We start from the raw sequence: 13,921 nt of genomic DNA, 5'->3' as shown, positions 1-13,921 counted from the left end.
TGGAGAGGCAGTGCGTAATGCACGGACACGTCAGCCTCAAAACGCCGCCGTTTATGGGTGAGAGGGCCTGCAAACGTGACTTTGAGGTACGTCTACACTCGCGCTCACAGAGGGATGAGGAGAGGAGACACTGAGCATAGACACAGCGGTGGCAGTGGCGGTAATCTCTCTGGTCATGGCGGTCCAGTGACCGGAGGAGCGCTGAGAGCGTGCTGCAGGTTGAGCCCTGCCCCAAACACAATTGCATTTATACTTTTGTTCATTGTGGTCACAATGCATCCGGATCACAATCAGTCTTCAATATGTTTTGGGTGCATTTTACACCTGTAATTTCATGTGGTCGAGCACTATTCGATTGCAATCCGAACACCCAAAACATATTTTAATGGCAGGTGTAAAGGGGGTCAATATGTGCAACACAAGTCCACTACAGAGTTAACCAATAGCGAGGCTCTTTAAAGGTTGGAACAAAACAAATATAATTTGCTTGATATGATTGAACATACAACTTTTCATAGTTGTGTTTGGGCTTGGATTTATAGCCTAACTGGTTATAATTATATGGAAATTTGTGAGAATTTACATGAAAGTTATAATAACTTAAGGGAATGCAACTCCCTTATCTGCTCACGCTGTCAAAATAATACTATCTTTGAACAAATCTCCCACTGAGACAAATGCATTACTGAAGGGAAACCAGCGTGTGAAAATGTATATTAATGCTTCAAGAATAAAGCAGATGGTTGGTTATAGCAGGAGTAAAGAGGAATGAAAGGAAGACTCGGGAGGAGCTTAAATGTCGGGATCAGCGGGGGACTTCCCCAGAGACTGTTGGTTTTCTTCAAGTCTTGCCTGAGGTGAAGTTATCTGAAAAGTCCTGCTGAGCGGAGGTTGGTAATATCAGAGCGGAAGGCTGTTTTTACATTAATGCAAGAGAGAGGAAACAGATGATACGAGTTGACCCCATATTAGCCTACTCGCACACTTTGGCAGCGATAAAAACAATCACACTGCCACTTGTATTTTGTTTTGTGTAGTATGAAAATAAAAATCTGTGAAAAGAGTTGCTTACAACTTGTCAAAAGATAGAAAACGTTGGAGATGGACAGCACCAGCAGAGCATTACAAAACCTTAACAACCTCAACTCTCACTAATATCATTAGTTACTGTGCTTTTCTTGCTATGATAAGTCAGCATACCTGCTGTGAAAAAGGTCTGCAATGTAAAGCTGCGGCAAATAATATTCTTCACTGGCCATTAGAGACGGGAAGGGGATAATGAAAAGTCAGTGTGAGGCGTGCCTCCCCAGGGTGGCTCCAAACAGTTTCAGGGGAGGCTCAGTGAGTGGAAGGGAAAAACATTAAATTAGCTATCAAAACAAGATCACATGGAATCGCCTAATTGTGTGTGATTTGGTTAAAGAGAGAGAGAGTTCAGAGAGACAGAATAGTTTTGGGGAATTTTACTGTTTTTTTTCCCACTTTCCCAGAGTTTTTAAAATGTATTTGGTGTAGTCTGAAGTTCTGTCAAACCACAATAATAGGCTATCTTGGCTCAATTATTGATTGTCTGTGGGATCAAATAACATAATCATGATCCCAGGAATTGAGCGAAACTAAGCAAGCTTTGTCTGAGTGGAGGCCCACAGTCTCAGACTTTGAAAACCTTGCTCTTGAGCTTGTGTGTCAAAGTAAGTCATCACTTTTAAAATATGGGGAAAAAACTGAAAGGGTGAGGGAGAGAGAGAGAGAGAAAGACAAATGTGTGTCTGAGTGCCTGAGATTGAGGCGGTGTGTAGAGAGGGATCAAAGAATGACACGGAGGGAGCCAAATATGTCAAAGGCAAAAACTGTAAAAGGCAGATGACAGAGTGTATGACAGAAAAACTGTGAACAAAATACAGACGGTTTTTGAGAGAAAATGTATGCGTGCTGACTGAAGTGGCTGAGTCACATTGAACCAGGCAGAGAAAGAGATTATGTGTGTGTGTGTGGTAAGGAGGAGAGTAACAGTGTGGCAGTACATCAGCTTCTTTGAAAGCAATTATCCTTGGACCAGGTATCGTCAGACAGGAACAGCCGGGATCAAATCTGTGGTCTCGCAACGCACGTCAATTTCAGGCCCCAATAAATAAAATAATACCACCACTGCAAAATATGAACAAAGCCAGGAGTAAAGCGAGCAGGTTGGGAATCGCCCTCTCGTCATCCAGAAGCAAAACAGGAGAGAAGAAAGCTTTTTAGCCAGCAGTCAAGATGTAGTGAAAGACAGAACCCACAGAGAATAAGCAGTGAATTTCTAGTTAAAGGGAAATCATATTAGGATTTTATAACTGTCAAAGTTTGAATAAGAAACTGAGGTGATGGCACTGACATATACCGCAAAGACATGATTTATTAATTTTCTTGGAGATTTGTTTAAAAAAAGTTTGGTTATTTTATGTTCAAGGACTAGAAAGTCATATATTCATAACAGTTGTTTCCATGTTTCCTTTGAATGGAGCAAGTAGTTCATTAAACAGTAAACAGCACAGTGAAATTCATCCGTTGTCTTTGTTAAATAAGCTGTGATAGACGTTTTGTGACATGAGTAGGCTACTACTCACAGCAAGCCAGGAACATGGTACGTTAGTGCTAGTCACAATAGGCCCTTTGTCTTTGCAGGGTAAACACAGGTGTAATTTATAACATTAATTATGGCCCTGTTCCATTTAAGTTGGCCAGGGCCATGATATTTTACATGTCCTTTAGTAATAGCATTTATTCTACTAAAGCCAAGTTTTTATATAGTCAAATTACCAAATGAAGGGACTTTCACAGTCATTTCACTAGAACAGCAGGTGATGGCCAAATCATGTTACCTCACCCCAAATCTAATGCCTTAAAAAAGTCATTTATCGTGCCATCAATCATTGGAATAGCTGGCCTCTTTACATACGTCAATCCTCTAACAAATCCTCATTCAAATACCATTTAAGAATACATTACTTAAGCAGCTGATCGAGAGTCCAGTGTTGGTCATGTATAATGTTTTGTTCTTTTTCATCAGAGGATAATGGACCTTGAGGCGAAATAATTATAGATGATGTAAATGAATGTAAAATGTATGAATGTTGGAAAAATTTGAATGACTGCTTTTTTTAATGTAAGGCAGTTAAAAGGTTATATAAAGTATGTATATGATAAATATGATGTACTGGATTTCGGACCCCAGGAAGACTAGCCGGCGCCATTGGCATCAGCTAATGGGGATCCTTTTTAAATAAATAAATAAATAAATGCTGACTCACTGGAATAGCTGACACTAAAAAGAACGGGACCATAATTAATTTGATTAATTACACCTGTGTTTACCCTGCAATTACATGTCAAAACGGCTGCTGTGAAAAAGGGTCATAGAGGTTTAATCAACCAAAATAATTCTAATCACCTGTGTGGGTGTTCCTTAAGAAGTGTCGCAGGGCCTTTAAGGCTGTTGATTTAAGATATTTTTAGTATGTGGGGTTGTTTGTTTTAAGCCTTGCTAATGTTGCTTTAGGCTAACAAGCTTCCTGCTGTCCATCTACAGTGTGTCTGCTACAGCTAGTCAGGGCCAAAAGTGTTTAGCCAGCCCAGTTTAACCAACATGCTTCATGTGACTTGTTTTTGCTGCTAGAGTGAAGATAAATTGGTGAGGAGTGAAAGGTGTGAAATGGACGTGACAGAATCTTCAAGAAGCCGTGAAACAGACTGCCAGATGACGGTAAGTCCAAAAACACAGTCTTGCAAATGTTGGCTATAACAGAAGATTTAACAGGAAGGGGAATACATGAAGGAAGAACAGAAAGAAGGGGTTGTTTAGCTTACTGTAACTTCACAGCTGAATTCACTGGATAATGGTGATTGTCTTTTAAAATGGAAATAGTCAATTTTAAGTGGGAGTGATGAGGGAAACTTTAATAATATCAGATTATAGTCATTATTTCTCTCTTTGTGAAATTATTTTGACGACAAATGTAAGCATGCATCATGTCTGCGGTTCCATTTGAGCTCCTTCATAAAATGACAAACTAGACCTTTGATGAAGAAAACCATTTTAATTTTGTTTATTTTGTTTATTTTTTTTTTTTTTTTTTCCAGTGATGCGGATTCTGCATATTTGTATTTCAGATGATGTAGCTAAAAACTTGATGTAAATTCCTTAATGTGTCTGAATATGATAAGTAGTTTTCAGTTTTATAATGAGATTCACCTTTGAAATGTGATAAATGTTGTTATGAGGGCTTGAATCTTGTTGAATAATTCAGTCTTTTTTAAAAAAAAAAAACTCAGTTCAGGCATTGTACTGACAGAATGAAGCCGATTCAGGTCAAGCTTAAGGGTTAGTTGTGTAAGCTAAAATAGGGATATTAATATTTATGAATGCAATTTCATTGAAGATTTTGCTTTTGTGTGTTTATAATGCAAGATGCGTAATGTAAGCTCTTTCCTTTTGAGAACGACAGGATCAATAGTTGAAAAGTGGTTGAATCTATCAGCATAATAAGATCAATAACTAATTAGGTTAGGAAAAGGACATCCCCGCCTTTTTTATGCAAACAGTGTGTCTTGAGCATGCCTATAGGAATAATAAGGCAAAACCATTAAATGGATTTTAATTAAGTTTCATGCACCCCGAGGATACAAAATGAGCTAAAATTAATCAATTTGTGCCTTTTAATCTGAGTTAAAAGATTAACCAAAACCTGACACATTTAACCTGTTAAACCCTTGAAAGACCATCCTCACAAACCCCTTCATCTTTCATTATTAAAAATACTCAGGATAAGCAAAGGAATATTATCAGCATTTGTAGATGAGACGCTGCATGCTCTGTAGATCACAGATACCAGCCGCGCTGTAGCGCACATCAATAGAGCTGACGTTCATATCACTACTAGATCAGAATGGCTGCGACAGTGGGAGGAGATGGAGACAGATTGCGTCGTTGCCTCTCTCAGCTCCTTATCGCAACAGCCACACTTATCTACTCCCAGTGGAATGATGTTATTAGAAGAGAGACAAATGACTGGAAATGTATAAAGGGAGCTGGATAAAAGTCTAGAGCCAAAGTCATGAATCAGGGAATAAGTGCTGATGGTGGGAGAGAATGCAGTAAAGCAGTGTTAGTATAAATAAAGCAGATGCTGGGTATTATGCTCTGTGTATTGACCGTCATTTTGTAGCATTAACAATCACACATTTGTCAAGTAAGTCAACCATGGAGACAAAATGTGGACATACATCCCATCAGCATTAAGTAGTAGTCATACTGTAATAGTAATGTAGGGGAGAAATATTTCTACACACAATGGTTGGGTGTGTGTGGGAGGCAAATGTTAGACACATCCTTGGCTGTTTCACAAACATAAAACACATATTGTGTGTAAAAAAATAACTGCTTCTGCTCAGAATTAGCTTGCGTGTTTCTGCTTGTATTTGAAAGTTTGGTTCAGCCAAATTCTCTCGCCCCGACCTAGCCGTGATGTAATAGACGAGACACCGAGGACTACATCTGTTGCATTATTTAGATATGCTGGAGGGAGAGTTCTAGCAGAATTTGAGGGTGTAGTTTATATTTAAACAAACAGAAAACTATTACTTTGAAGTTGTTTGAAAGCTGCAGTGGACGTTGCTGCTGACTATTAGTTCATCAGAGGATTGTTCTCTGTCGTCTGACAAATAATAATTAAAGTAAAATTCTGTGATTTCCATGATTGAAATGTATCTGCACTGCACATGTGACTCAGTAAATTAGCAAGTAACCTATTTGAAATTTCTTTGGAATTACTGCCAAATTACCCCAATATTTACCTTAAAATGTATCAAAAATTACTTTATTATAAACATTATTTAATAATATATGCTAAAATAGCATATAATGGTTAAAATAGGGCCCTTAGGCTTGAGAAGAGGCTGTGCGCTGCTCTTCATCGGAGGTGGAAAACCAATAGAAGACACTTCTGATCAGGCATAAATCTCCCCATTGTGTGACTTATTGTCTACACAAATGTAACCTGGTAGCTGATGCAATGATTCAGGGAGTTTTTTTAACAAATTTCAAAGAAATGATTTGCTAATTGTCACCTAATTACCATGAAATTTGCGGACCTATAAAATGAAGTGTTACCAATTATTTTCCTCTGGTACTGACAAAAGTTTTAAATAAGTTTAGTTTGTGCATGTGTGTGTGTGTGAGAATGTGAACCAAGGGACACAACATCCCTGTTGTTGATGCAAATTAAATAAGTCCTCTTGTGTTTTCCCAAGTGAAGGAATATTGAAATAAAGCAACAGTGCAAGCGCACAGCAGCTGCCAAATCAAATTGGAAGTGTGTATGTGTGTATTAAATAGTTGTGCGCCTGGGGACTGTGTGTGCCTTGAATTTCTTTATTCCTGCTGACGCCGAAGGCTCGTCTGTCGTGAGTCAGGAGGTTCACAGCAGAGCTGTGCGTTCATATTTCTCGCTGTCTGAGTGGGAGGGTTGTGACAATGGAGGTCTCTTCAATCCAACAAAGACGACACCCCCTTTACAATATCTAATATATCCCCACAAAACAAGGCCACGCAAAGGGCACAATTCAGTGTGTGCTGAGGGTGTGTTTGTGTTTCTATCCCTGTGAAGGTCAGGGAGATGATGAAACACCCAGAGGAGTGAGGACATTTGGCTGGTGTTCACATTACACACGGTAGAGTTCCTTAAAGCTTCAGATTAGAATGAGTTATAGGAGTTCAGTACAAGAACATTCAGATAATGTATGTACACACATCCTTCGTCTGTTAAATCATTAATGTTATTGTGCATCATGACGTAGCAGGTGTTGATTAGGGCAGCAGCTCATTAATTAACTTTTTTAATTAATTGGTTTTGCCGGGTCACTGGTCATCAGGAAGTGTTCACCATGTTAACTCCCTGTAAAAGCAAACCTTTCACTTTGTGTAGGGGATTAAACAAACAAGATATACGTGTTAATTAATGAGTTTTAGACGTGCTTTGAGGAAAATGTCTTACTTTGTACAGAGCCAGGCTAGCTGTTTCCCCCTGCTTCCAGTCTTTATGCTAAGCTAAGCTAATTGACTACCGGCTCCAGCACCATACTAAGCACACAGGCTGACACCAATCCTCTCACCTTACTCTCGGCAAGAAAGCATATTGGCGTATTTCCTAAAATGTCAAACTATTTCTTTAACTTGTGACGAGTTTGGCTTCTTTTGTTAAATGTAAGATGGGATTTAGTAGAAAAACATGTTTATATTCCTCAAAGCAAGGAACGGAAAAAGAAGAAAGAGAATTATTTTGGTATCAAACTCGGGTTTCATGGATGCAATACTGTCAATATATTTCAAACGATATCTGGTTTTAATGGGATGAGCCAACACACCAGCATCAGCTGTGAATGGGATTATTTATACTGTCTTTCAGTTTCATGTACACTATGTCTACATTATGCTGCTTGAAATTAAATGCAAAATTCAACATGTTTTTGAAAGCTGCAGAGAAAATGAGGTCCGTCTAGTATTACTGTATAGTTGCTCTATCCAGGAAATCATGTTAATAAACAGAATGATTTGCCTCATAAATCTCTAACACTGTATTTGTAACCTGGACTTCCTCTTTGAAAACAACCTGACACTAATATACTGTGGTACCTTTTTATGTTCAGGTTTGCTTTATTAAACTGATATTGATATGAGAGAGTGAGGTAGAAAGTGTGTGTGTGTGTTGGCTACCTGACAGTGATAATGACATGTCACAATTTACCATTAGGTCTAAATAGGATCTGATAGCTATTTAATCAGCTGTTATATTCATCCCAAGGGAGTTTATGACGCTTTCAAGTTATTATTACATTGTGTGTGTGCCTGTGTGTGTGTGTGTGTACGTGCGCACATACTGTGTATCTTTTCTATAATGCATGGTAATGACTGTAATATGTTTCACACTACCTGTGAACTCTTATATCCTGCATACTCTGGTTTGTGTAGTGTCTCAGTTTCTCAATGCCCTGTTGATTAGTTCCTGCTTACATTTCCTTACATTCGGCTGCTTTCCCTCCATTTCCCTGCGAGTGAATGATGAGGTTATCAACCCAATCACTCTGCCACACAAGCAGGCTGTTTTGATGTTACTTATTTATGACTAGCCATCTGGAGCGTGTAAATGTACTATAACACATCAGCGTGCCAGAAGGATTCAGTATGGGATATTAGATATTGTGTAATCAAGGTCCCTTCTCCACATCCAACAAGTGCTGTAATCTAGTTTGCTGTGCTCATTGAACCACTGGTCTCTTCCACTCTCTTCCACTCTGCATACATGCTAACGGTATCAACGGATGTAGACAGAATAGCCATGTGTTCATACCCTTGTATTCTCTTCATTGCCTTGCCTATAGTTACTGTGTGCCTGTAGGTTTAATGTGCTCACTGCACACTCTATTACCAGAAAATATAGACATGCTTTTCTAATAATTTCTGGTAATAGAGTGGTGCAGGGATGACATATTTTTATAGGCCAACCCGGTATTTATTATTTCTTGTTCCCTCGACCAAAAACCCAATGGGATTTTTCCATTGGATTTTGGATTATTGCAGAAAATAAGCTCTCTGGCACACAAACATATTTTGATACTTACACATCTTGTTCAGCAAGATAACCTTCACAAATGAACACCACTTTTATGATTTTTGAATTGTAAATGCAATCACCAGAAGTAAAAAGTTAACGTTGGGCTATAAACAAACTACACAACAGTGGCATGACTTCAAGTCGCCACCACTAAGCTAAAGGTGGTGTAGTGTTTGCCGTGATGACGTTTAGCATTCTCATTTAGCCACGTGTTAGCAACCGCCTTTTTTAAAACACGTAGAAATTCACGAGTGTGATATTTACTGACGTATTTTATATCGTAGAACAAAACGTTAAAATCTCTTAAGCTTGTGTTAACCCCAGACCATATTTCAGGCATCTAAGCAAAAAAATCATTTTTTGGTTTTAGGACTCATTCTTGCAGCACTCTATATGAATCCCTTCCCTGTTGCATTTCCTCAGCCGTTATGGCTTTGTGTGTGTGTTATCTTTTTTTTTTGTCCCCCATGAATGCAACACAATATATTGTGGCAATCAAGACAAGCCGCTTTTATGCACAAGCTCCAAACTACGCCAGCGACTGCTAGCACACCTGTGGGAAATATAAATACAGAGAGAGAACAAAAGTGAGATTTGAAAAGGATGTTTGGGGTGACAAAGAGAAAGTAAAAGCCGTGGTTACAAAAGCAAACAGTAGTTTTATTCTATTTATTATTCTGTATGCGTGAGTTTGCATTCCTGAATTTCACATATATTTACAATGTGCACACTGCGAGTCGTAATGCCGACAGTGTGTCAACAGTAAACTAATGAGCAGTCGACCTAGCAGCAGCCACGGCATCCTAAGTACAGAGCTGAGTTGGCATTTTGTTGTTTGTGTTGTCTAATCAGTTGATAGCATACCGATACTTTGCTTTCATATTCCTCCCTTTGGGATAATGAGTCATTACAGTAGCTTGCCAGGGGGAAGTGCAGCTTGTAGTTCACACGATGAAGACCACTTTGTTATGTAGAGCAGTTACATCAGTATGCATGCTGATAATTATCAAATAGTTAGTTACACACAGACATAGATGGAGTGTGTGGGTAAAGATGCACACATGATATTTGTCTGCATATAGAGCTCATTTATGAGAGTGAGCACTCATTAAACATAAAATGCATTCCTGTACACACACATACACACACGCACAGGCTACACATTCATCTTCATTAGAGCTGTGATTAGGAAGAGACCCTGGGGGTGTTTTTGGTAATGCTTCTCTCTGATGTCTTTCAAATCAGGAGATATATCACTTTCATCTTTTCTGCTAAACTATATCCTTGTGTCGCATGTCTAAGTAATAGCAAAACCCCATTAAACCCAGCTGACATTTGAACAGACAGACCTGGGCTCAGTTTCACTGTGAGAGTTCTGCGAGGCTTCCTATTCATCTTAGGAAAACAGTTCCCATTGTGTTTTGTGCTGGCGTTGGTGTATTGCAGACAGTTGAAATCCCTATGATTCCGTACATTGGCGCCCATTAGCGAATGTTACTGGCGGGGTGGTAATCAGGTGGATTATGAGAAGTCTACGCTGCGTTGGTACCATTTTTGGGCTGATTGCTGAGGTTTTAACAATATGTGGGGACTGACAATATGCAGCCTGAGCTGACAGAGCTCAGAATAAAGTATTTGTGAGTGTAGTTTTAACTATGGTTCGGTTATTCTCGTCTCTCTGGAAGCAGGGTGTCTCAGAGGAAATGCGTGTTTGGCTCACTGGGTACCCATGGAGATTTGGGCAACAGATTTAATTTGATGCAGACATGTGTTTTAATGGTCTGGCAAGCACATTTTATCTGTTATCAAATTAAAGGAGAATCCCACACACACATATAGAAACACACATAAACACACAATGTAACTATGGCCACCAGTTTTACTGCACATGGTGATTTCTCTCCTTATTAATCTCTCTCTCTCCCTCTCATCAGGCTGCCTCGCCATCTATAAACATATTTTCAATATGAGCACACTCTAGCTTTGTTTGTACAACCCTTCCCAATTTCCCATTCATATCTTCTCTTCATGCTTAAATGATAAAGGTAATTGTGCCTGTCAGCGATCGGTGGCTCTGGTTGTTCAGCAGCACAACTGGAGCCGCCTGCAGCAAACACTCCTCTGCCAATCAGAAATGTGATATAAAAGCATGTTCTACCTATCGGTGCTGTAGCAGTTTTTGCTGTGATTACTTTTAGGATTTGCTTCATTATATCATCTTTGCCTACACTTAAATGCTCATCCTCAGGATAATATGCTTGTACATGCGTTTCTCACAAGTTCAACAGATGTCAAGGTCTCTTCGGGGTTTAGTTCAGGGCCAATGTGTCCTGTATTTACTGCTCACTGGTTTTTAAAAAAGAGCAGCGTACAGAGAATTACAAATGCTCACAAGAAGGAGCCAGGAGGATGTTACCATGTGTGTTTGTCTGCATATATGTACCCACATGTCAAGAAGTGGGAGTAGGGAACCTTAAGTTTATGGTAAATGTTGGACAGGATAGGGCACAGCATTAATTGATTCACTGATACATCCTAGTGCACCAACATCTACACACATTAGTCTATTGTTTGCATTTTCTTTAATGGTGAGAGGCGCAGGGATGATGTATTTATTTAGGCATACCAGGAAGTTAGATTTGCACGGATTCCCTCGACAAAAAGCCTCATACCTCGTTTCAGGCATCTAACTAAAAACCTATACAAAAAAACAAACATTAAATTTAAGTAGTAGAAGTGCTGAAATGCTAGCTCATTTTCGGGTTTTAGGTCTTAGAGATTTTATACAATGTCAAGCACTTGCAAGTATGATACAGCTCAATCAGACTGTGTCAGCTAAGTAAAGAGGTATTAAGATATAAGAACAAATGATACTGATACGTTCTTAATACTGTTTCACTTTGCTGGACTAAATTGAAAAAGAAATGAAACTGAGAGCAAGTGTAATCCCCACACAATGATTCACAGGTTTGATACTATATCTTCAGGAAACTCAAGCAAATAATCAGACAGAACTCCAAATATATGATCCAAGAGCCTCAGTGCTTTTCAAAATCAATATTTGCCTTGGCCTCCCTGGTCGGATCGTCCTGTACAGGTATCAACATTGAGAGTTTGTTGTCGTTGTTTTTCCCTTCCAAACTTCTTCCCTGAAAGTAGCTGATGGATTTAATCCACTGAGTCCAGATAAACTGAGCTCCATTCAGCCATTTACCTAAAACCCATTTCATTTATGAGGAGAAAATGTATATAGACATGGAGGTGCAGTATAGTTCTGTAAAAGCACTAAAAGTGTCATCTGAAATACAGGTTAGACTGTTTTCAGGGACGATTTACTGGCCATTATATTAGGTATACCTCTCACCAGTAATGTCCTTTTTCCCAAAAAACAGGAAAAAGACAGGAAAACTCCAGAGGGAGAGAATCACCTCATGTTGATCTTTTGGCTAAATTTATTAGCAATCAATAGGCTTTTTATGAGGACATTTTTTGTTTTTTATGGCCACATTGTATTTGCCATTAAATACGCAATTTGTTGCAGCAGGGGACCAAGAGTGGTTGTTAAATTCTAGAAGTGTCAGAAATAGAAACATAGGATAGTTTTAATAAGAAGGTACAAGAGTTGTGTAACTATTATTGCACTTATATCACTGTGGACTGCTGTGATTGGGTTTTTGGATTCTTTGCTTCTTATGTGTTTCCTGTCTCACTTGTTTAGATGGTTTCCCAACTCACAGTGATGATGCTATACAGTACGCACTGCGGCGACTTGTCTCTTGTCCATTCTCACCTATTACGTTCTTGAGTGCGAACACAAACTGCAAACTGACACGTCTTTTTCTAAAGGGGCTATTTTTCCCATGGGAGAGTTTGTACTTTTTTTACTTGTCAATTAAATTTGGCTGAAGTTTGAAAGAGAGGAGAGACTGAAGAAAAGGACCGGTTAGGTTATGTGTGTGTGATTGGTGTTGATGAGACATGAGAGTGAGTCTGAGTGGAAGACAGGAAAGGACAGGGTGTGAGCGGCTGTGAATCATAAGTCTGTGATGAGCGCTAATGAAAAATAATTCCAGACCAGACACTGCGAGCATCCGTCTTATCCTCTCCCTCCTTTTGTCATTCCTCTCTCGTTCTCCTCTCACTTCCTTCCTCCCATTATCATGAAGTCCCTCCATGTCCGTCTTCCTCTCTCTCTCTTTTCCCTTTGAAGGCCGGGACCAGATAAAGGGGAAAGTGGAGGCAAGCAAGAAATTAGAGTTTTCTAATACCCCTGAATGTGCCATTATATTTATCGTGCCTGGAGACCAAGCTTGACGGATTTAATTAGCTGTGAGGAAAGACCCTTTTCATCACTCAGTATAACTACCTTGAAAATTTTTTTTCTCGGTTTGCAAAGAGGAGCAGCCCTCCACTTCCTCCTTTGAAGTAGTTTAAAATCTTTTCAATTGGAATATCCACATTGTTGCATAAGGGAACAAGTGATAATTCGGAAATGAAAAATGACTGTAATGACTCTCATTCTAGATGCAATAATGAAGGTGGTGGGGTGGTGAGTTCTAGTAAGTGACTTTGCTATCTCCACATAATAACACTAAAATGCCATGAACATTTACTATTAAGCAGACACCTTTGTAAGTTTTTGGCAGTGGTTGGGTATAATTCCCTACGTTAATATATTGTAGTACCTTTTATGTTCGTTTGCTTTATTAAACTGGTGTTGGTATGAGAGAGTGAGGGAGAAAGTGTGTTTGTTTATTTGTTGGCTACCTGACGGTGATAATGGCTGTCATAATTTATCATTAGGTCTTCATAGGATCTGATAGCTATTTAATCAGCTGTTATATTCGTCCCCAGGAGGTTTATGAGCACTTGCAAATTATTATTACAGTGTGCATGTGGTTTGTCCGCTTTCAGGTCTCCGAAAATGATGGATTTGATTTGATTTTGCTGTAAGTGTTGTCAGCAAATTGATCAATTAGCATTAAGGCAAGGTCTGTAGTAATGAGAAACTAGCAAGAGTACTGTACGCTAGATTAAAAAAAATGATCCAACTGAAAAACCGAGCCCAGTGTTGCCAACTCTTTTCCAATGAGGCTAGCAGGACTAGCTCCAAAGTCCCTAAATCTAGTGAGAAAGTCGCCAATCGGCAACACTGACAGTCCGTCGCTTCAGGCCTCCCTCCAAAGCCACTCCTCCACAATTATCATTATGAACGTAAGCATGTCATAATGAATGTGAACGGCGAACATGGCTATTGTTAGTACTCACAACTG

General features: G+C 39.2%; 1 protein-coding gene across 2 annotated transcripts in view; it reads left to right on the top strand.

The window, feature by feature from the left end:
- The first annotated feature begins 3,402 nt into the window (after window positions 1-3,402).
- LOC119494906 (short transient receptor potential channel 7-like) overlaps window positions 3,403-13,921 on the top strand; it is a 92,943-nt gene continuing 82,424 nt past the window's right edge. For both annotated transcript variants that reach the window (XM_037781133.1, XM_037781132.1), the window contains exon 1: window positions 3,403-3,742. The gene's annotated coding sequence lies outside the window, so the exon portion shown is untranslated. The remainder of the gene's footprint in view (window positions 3,743-13,921) is intronic.

This window comes from Sebastes umbrosus, chromosome 9 (assembly GCF_015220745.1).
Source record: "Sebastes umbrosus isolate fSebUmb1 chromosome 9, fSebUmb1.pri, whole genome shotgun sequence".
Taxonomy (NCBI): domain Eukaryota; kingdom Metazoa; phylum Chordata; class Actinopteri; order Perciformes; family Sebastidae; genus Sebastes; species Sebastes umbrosus.
This window is presented reverse-complemented; position numbering and strand designations above follow the sequence as displayed.